The sequence below is a fragment of the Priapulus caudatus genome, unplaced genomic scaffold (assembly GCF_000485595.1).
Source record: "Priapulus caudatus unplaced genomic scaffold, Priapulus_caudatus-5.0.1 Scaffold151, whole genome shotgun sequence".
NCBI classification, from domain to species: domain Eukaryota; kingdom Metazoa; phylum Priapulida; class Priapulimorpha; order Priapulimorphida; family Priapulidae; genus Priapulus; species Priapulus caudatus.
The window spans coordinates 192,701-201,134 of NW_014577212.1; positions in this window are offsets into that span (position 1 = coordinate 192,701).

Below are 8,434 nucleotides of genomic sequence, written 5' to 3' on the forward strand. Positions count from 1 at the left end.
GTAAATCTAGGGACTTGTCAAATGCACTGAGTGGAAGTACTAAGTATCTAAATCAAGCACATAGACTGATAATTGTAATCTCTATATCGAAATGACATTTACCCGTGCAGACATCACGACAGCACGTGACGAGGACCCGGTGTGGAAGGAAAAGATGTGGCTGCCACCGTGCAAGGCGGAGACGAATTTCACATGCGAGATTGTCGTGCGAACGAGCGACGTGTTTGGCGGTTTCATGGAAACCATCGTTCCTGTCACGGTATGTCCGTCCACTGTGCATTTACATATTATTATGCTGCACACACTCACACGCGCGCACACACACGCGCACATACACACACATATATATGCATGCACACATACACACACATGCAAACGCACACACACACGCGCACACATACACATATATGCACACGCACATACACATACGCACACACACACACACACACACACACACACACACACACACACAGATCTGTCACACAGCACACACGTGCACAATGCAGCACGCGGGCACGCGGCACGTCACACACCGCGCGCACGCGACACATATAGCATTACACACATACACATACGCGCAACAACCGTCACACACTCTGGCAACACACACACACCACACACCGCAGCACACACCGGCACACGACGCGCGGGCTACGCACACATACAGTGCACGCACACACATACACACATGCCCGGCCCCGTCAACACGGCACACTACACACGCGCGCTCACGCGCGCACGCCACAGCCGACACATGCCTGCACACACACACACGCACACGCAAGACATACCCACACACACAACGCCGCCGCTCACAACGGCACGCCGACGCACAACAGCACACAGCACACGACACCAGCACACACAGCGCCACACACACAGCCTGCACGCACACACAACATGCCACACCGACACACACTGTTATCATTGCGTATTGTTGGTTGTGTGCGCGTGTGTGTGCGCGTGCACGTGTATGTGACTATACGTGCATGCGTGCATGTAGTTCATCCGTGTTCCTGTATGTATGTTCGCGTGAGCGAGTCGCACAAGTGGCATGTACGGCCTGTTATGCGTGGCGTGCCGGTGCGTGAGTGCACGGTGTCATATACCGTGTACGTGGCGTGTAATGTAACGTGTGTTCTTAGCGTTGTATGTAGTGGCGTGTATGGCGTAGCATCTACTAATGTTACTCCTCTGTTATTCACGCAGAGTGGGCGGCCGGTGCGTGTGTGGCAATGTTATGTACGTGTGTACGTGCGTGTATGTATCGTGTGACGTGGCGTGTATGTACGTGTGTACGTCGCGTGTATGTACGTGGTGTTCTTTTGCGTGTATGTATGCGTGTATGCGTAGCATCTACTAATGTTACTCTCTGTATTCACCAGGTGGGCGTGCCGGTGCGTGCGTGCATGTGTATGTACGTGTGTACGTGCGTGTATGTACGTGTGTGTATGTACGTGTGTACGTGCGTGTATGTAGTGTGTACGTGTGTGTATGTACGTGTGTAACAGTGCGTGTATGGTACGTGTGTACCGTGGCGTGTATTGTACGTGTGTGAAACGTGCGTGTATGTACGTGTGTGTATGTACGTGTGTACGTGCGTGTATGTACGTGTGTACGTGCGTGTATGTACGTGTGTACGTGCGTGTATGTACGTGTGTGTATGTACGTGTGTACGTGCGTGTATGTATGTGTGTTCGTGCGTGTATGTACGTGTCTATGCCCAGCATCTAGCATTACCCTCTGTATTTACCAGGTGGGTGTACCGGTGGTGCCGTGTGGCGACGTCGTGACGTGGATCAATGACCGGCTGGCGACGCCGCTCAAGGACACGCTGCTCGACGTGCGAGGCAAGGAGGGAGTCGTGCAGCCTCTCGCCTCTCTCATCCTCTCCATCACTGCCGTGATGGCTAACAACGTCATCACGATGTGCTACTCACCGCTAGAAGATCTCCCGGAGGAGGTTGCTTGGTGGCTGCAGACACCGCCTGTCGACGTGACCGCGAGACCGAGTGGAAGGGATTCCGGTGTAATAGATAAAAACGGGTTACGGAGAAAGAGAGAAGAGAGAGCGAGAGAGAGAGAGCGAAGGAGCGAGAAGGCGGAGAGCGAGAGACGAGAGAGGAGGGGGGGAGGAAGGAGAGAAAGTAGCAGAGCGAGAGAGAGAGAGAGAGGGGGGGGAGGGAGAGAGAGAGAGAAGAGCGAGAAGGGCGAGGAAGAGAGGAGAGAGACGAGAGGAGAGAGAGAGAGACGAGAGAAAGCGAGAAGGCGAGAAGAGCGAGTCAGCGGATCGAATGGGGGGCGGCGCGGGCTGAAGGGTGGAGGGGGGGGCAGATAGAGACCAGGTGTTGGGGTACAAAAGTGTGTGTGAGTTTGCGTGTGTGTTGTGTGTGTGTGGTGTGTGTGTGTGTGTGTGTGTGTGTTGTGTGTGTGTGTGTGTGTGTGTGTGTATGTGTGTGTGTGTGTGTGTGTGTGTGTGGTGTGTGTCGTGGTTGAGTGTGTATGTTTGTGTGGTAATGGCGGGGGTGCGTGCGTGCCTGCGAAAGATAGAACAGAAACATAATGCGAGTGAGAGCGAGAGAAGGGAGCGAGAAAGAGGGGGAGAAAGAAACAGGAGAGCCAGTGACGTACATTCTAGCCTCATAAAACAGCAGTAGGCCCCTACGCGAATGTATGCGTACAATAAGCACTCGTATTCAGTTATGATGTATATATATATATATCAAGAGTACATAATAGAGTACTATTAATAAATAATTAGATAATATAGATAATACAGATTAATAATAAATCTCTATTATGTGCTCTTGATATATATAAACGATGTGATTATTAATTACTAGTATTACCTTTTAACAGAATATATAGGATTAGTAAAGCTGTATTCGAGCCGCTGCAATTACTCAACGCTCAATACTCAACGCACGTGGTGCCTATTGATAGCACAAAAAGAAAGTACTCATCAATTTACCCGTGCATACATTTAATAGAGCTTTTTATTCATTTTTCTAGCTGACAACATCAAACCATTAGAGGTGCCAGACGGATACAGTGGTGAGTAATTGACTGTGCAGGCATGACGCAGATAAGTTACCTATACCTTCGCACTGCTAATAATGCCGCCATCCAAGAAAATAGAAGAAATCAAGTAATCTTCCTCATGGCATGTTGACTGGCAGCAGCTGCATGGGTAAAAAAGCACACCACTCGGTGTATTAATTAGCACATTAGTTTGCAAAAACTTTGTGTTCAGCACACTTAATATGTAAGAAGCGAGATGGCATGTAAACGACGTACGTACGTAAGGCGCATCCCATGCAGCGTTTTTCACGCGTAATTTAAATCGACGTAATCACTACATCCTAAACACAAACCTGAAACACGCATAATCGGTGATCGATATAATACGTAAACTTCTCAGCTTGTAATCTACGCAATTTGTATTTGTGTTCCATATTTTCTCTATGCGCAAACCATAGCTCATTTGCGTGATCTGATTTCTACTATTACTTTATTCGCTAATAATTTAGCTGTTTGGCTGTCAGTTCAATTTTGATTTTTTTGGATCTTGTCTGGTGCACCGACGTTGGGATGAGACTAGCTTAATTGGACTAAAAGCTCAATCGTCTTCAATTGCAACTAAAAACCGTATATAATTATAAACCGGCTTTGGTGTAACCATAATGTATCCTGTTATTTTTCCCACACTGCACGTTGTCTATAATAGCTGCCAGAAGTGCCTGCACGCATTCTTTTACACTGGAATGTTCGTCGGCGCACTAATTTACCGATTTGAAAATTTCCCAAAGCGAAAGCATGCAAGCAGGCGCGCGTAGCAATCAATATGGCTGCCACAATGATTCTATTGTCAGCGTTCATATTATTGTCGTTTTCAGTGGCGGAGGTGTTGTGTGAAGGCCTGTGTGAGAATGGAGGCAGATGTATGGCGAGAAACGTGACGGAGAAGGACGACTGGACCGTAGGTTTTACGTGCGAATGTGTGTCAGGATTCGCCCTGCCCAACTGCCGAGAGAGTAAGTCGACAAATAATAATTTTAATTTTAATTATTGTTTAATTAAACGGATTTAAGATAACGGACCGTGATTTGAAGAAATTTACCTAATCGAGCATGTATAGGGCCGGGGTGGTTGCCCGACTGGAGGACATCATCATATGAACGGTCTGGCGGGATTACGTCATCATGCGTTTGCGATGCATGTTGCGAAAAAGTTTCACTTTACACTGAATTACACTGAACCATTTATATCATCATCTTTCAGACTAAAACATATATATTATAATTCTCTGTAACCATAACACGAAAGTTACGAACGAATCGTTACTACTGCACTGTGCATCTGTATCATTGCAGTTGATCGACGTCGGTGGCACATAAACACACAAGAGGAGCGTACACAGCGAATCGAGGTGCGCAACTCGCCATGTTTAGCATTCTAGCATCTCGTATCCCGCCAAGGGTTTACCTCGTGAGAAAAAACACTAAAACTATGGTTTGGTCAACGATATGTAATCAATAAAGTTAAGCGCAGGACAGTTTGAAGCGCCGCCTATTTAGTGGCACTCGTCCGCCGTTACAACGTAATTGTAGTAACACGTAGGCCTACAGTTTTAACTTATTGACGAGCTACGTAAGTAACTGAATATAACACGAGTGAATAATAACTCGAAATAATCCAGTTTATTTCCGTGTTTACATAACTACCTGAGCATAACACTAATGTAGTAACCCGGACCGTTTTATTTCGGCTCCGTGCCCAGGCGTGCTCGTGAGTATGAATTGATGTTTTTCTCTATCTCTTGCAGTTGCGGGAGGCGATGGCGTATTACCTGTGTCCGCTCCGGGCCGACACGATGGCGCAGCTCGCCATGCTTGCGTCAGCCTTCGAGAAGCTCACTGAGGTGCCAGAGGAGCTCACACTATCCACGATGGTACGTCACCTCCTCGGTTCCCTGCCGCGGCTGCAGGGGGCGCCACCCACGACGCACAACGTACACAGCAAACTGATACGGCGGCCACTTGATGCCATTGGCAATGCATTTATTATTAATTCCATAATAGTTCTAATGTGAGCCCAAGTAGTGTTTCCTAAGGTATAAAAGTAGTTTGTCGTTTGAATATGTGTAGCCCTCATTCTAATCAGAGGAATATCTGGAGCCATGTCGACGTTTTCCATAGTGAATTTCATCACACAGTTTTCTCTGGCGTATTTCTTCATACAGTTTTCGCTGGTGTATTTCTCCACACAGTTTTCGCTGGTACATTTCTCCACACAGTTTTCGCTAGAGCATTCTCCACACAGTTTTCGTTAGTGTACTTCTTCACACAGTTTTGTTAGAGCATTTCTCCACACAGTTAATGCTAGAGCATTTCTCCACACAGTTAATGCTAGAGCATTTCTCCACACAGTTAATGCTAGAGCATTTCTCCACACAGTTAATGCTAGAGCATTTATCCACAGTATTCGCTGGTGTATTTTTTCACACAGTTTTCGCTAGAGCATTTTCCACATATCGAATCAAATTCAAAACCACGTGTTGTTTGTACCCCCGTATCCATACCCCTGTCACAACCTTCCCCCTTCTATTCAGCGTTGCAATTTGGAATCGCTTATTGAGAGTCTGTCCGTGTTCACCAAGGACGCCAACCAGGAGGCAGGCCGCATCGAGGAGATATCTTCCTCCATCTTGGGAGTGACTAGCAACATAGCGAGCGCAATCGGCTGGTGGTAGGAATGTCTCCCCATGCTCTATACGTAACGCTGCCACGCGTGCTTCTCGCTGTAGGTAAACGTACCGATCAGTGCGGGCCATGCCATGTCACGGAACTTTGCGTTTGATACGGAACGTTGCATTCGGCACGGAACACTCCCGTTTGATACAGAATACTGCGTTCGACGCGGAACTTCCCCGTTTGATACGGAATACTGAGTTCGACACGGAACTCATCCCTTTGATACGGAATACTGCGTTCGACGCGGAACTTTCCCGTTTGATACGGAATACTGAGTTCGACACGGAACTCTCCCATTTGATACGGAATGTTGGCACTCGCGCGCGAACCATGCGTGCTATAAACGTTACGGAGCTCAATCTGCCCAAATGTGCCGTATGAGCACAAATGTGCGCTATACGCTACCTGTCCACGATTGTAACACCTTTCTTCCTAGTTCACGGCCAACCGACCGCAGCAACGCGAATGTTATCAGAATGGGCGAAACCTCTACCCTGACTGACGACGCTCTCGCAGAGCGAGTAGGTCTACAGTCGCGCTCGTGTGTTTTCAGGGTGAAGACCATTCGCAAGGAGCTGGCGTTACATAACGGCACGTTACCCGACGATTCACCGTACGTGCCCTACAGCCTGATCGGCGACATTCCCGACGAATGGAATAGCACGATAGATGAGGTAGGTGGTCACCAAGACGCCGGCCTCTGCATAATCGTGCATGCTTGCTAAATTTTGAATTTTTCAAAACACATTTGAGTAATAATTATCTATTCGTCACGTTTTCTAATTAAAATAAATAAATTGAAGATTGAAGATTCGCGCAAGTAATAATGGAAATGGGTGAAATTACCCCCTAATGAAGCAGTCTTAAATGGAATTTACTAAACAGATCGCGTGGTAGCAGATTTGGCGTGGTAAGAGCTCTAGGTGGATTGTCGCGTGAATACGTGCTTATAAGCCCACCACCCTTCTCAGTTCACATTTCTTTACGTTTTCTAACGTAAAGAACAAGACATACAACGAACGTAACAAGACGACGAAGAACAAGATAACGAAGAGCGTATTTCTAAAATAATAACTATAACTAGTGGTTATTATTATTTTGATAGTGCCTTTGCGATATTATCGCCTTACCCATCGTCGATTCAGCGACTTATTTGGATTAAAGGTATATTCGGAATTTGTATTGCTGCAACTGTGATCATTGTATTTCAATGATTTCAGTATAGAGCCGTACTTGAAAATGTGACTGCACTGGAGCTTGAATTCACCGTTGCCGTTCAAGCAAAAAAGGGACCGGGCGAGAGCGGAAGCTCTTTACAATCGAAGAGGAAATCTTCGGAAATTCTTTACTTGCGCACGTCCGAAATGCCCGGATGTTAGTGAATATTTTCGAACGCTTTGCGTGTTTTAGTATACTTCATCATAGATTTTGAAATTTCGAAATGCCTCTCTATAAAATAATAATAATAATAATAATAATAATATATTATAGATTCTTATAGATAGATTATTACGTCAGATAAAAGTATAAATGTGTTAATTGCGTAAGTCACTTGCGTAGAAGGTATATACTAGCAATTCCTTTAATTAATAATATTTATGAGAAATTTAGGTTCCTATATATTGTATACAAACTATAGTGAATCTACGGATATATATATATATATATATATATATATTCATATATATATATATATATATATTGATATATATATATAATATTATATGTATTTATACCGCAACTCTTTTCGATAGAATTGAACCCGTTTGTTTTTACATGTGCCTTGCAGTAGCTGTACAGCCACAGTCAGATAACGAACATTGCGGCAATTTCGTATTGCCAAATAAAACGGAGGGTATGTTTGACTCACTAGATGCATCCCCATTTGAGTCGAAATTCGAGGTGAGACATGAAACAAAACTATTTTACGAAATGTAAAATTCATTAATCTACCGAGGAATACTTCGGAAATACCAAAATGTATACGCGAATTACTTGATATGTAGTATGTCATTCTATTTAAAAATCGGTAGTCTATTGCTGTTCAGTTCAAATGAATCCGAGCGGATTAAAGAATGTTGTTCATTAAGATTCATTGGAAATTACAACCTCAAGCAAACGAGCGAAAATATTTTACCGAGACTTAACGGTTGCCTATCATCAGTTATAGCCCCATGTCTGTCGCGAATTCCTGACGCGAGATTAGACCATTTTAAATATATGTGAAACGAGAACCACCAGATGAGTAAATCGTAATTTGGGAGTAGAAGTCAAGCGGGGGAACATTACACATTTGTACCTTTTCCTTCGTCTGTAGGTCAGCTGTGCAGATTACAACGCCGAGACAGGCGACTCGTCTGCAGACTCGGTGTCCGATTCGCCTACGGTCACAGCCAAAGTGGTGGCGTCCGACAATGCGAACATACCCGTAGCGAACACGTCCGAACCGTTTGTCATCAGCTTGCCCAACACCGGTGCCGTCGTAAACATTCAGTACAACGATACGAAGCTGCTATCCCAGTACGTGCCACACGTCTATTATATTACACTAGTGTTTGTAATTATTGTAATATTAGGTAATGAGTTACAACAAGTGCCACGTTACGTATAAAAAGTGCAAGTATTATGACTAAAATTACGTGAATTCAGTTTCACAAAAATTATTATATTAACCAGAGTGA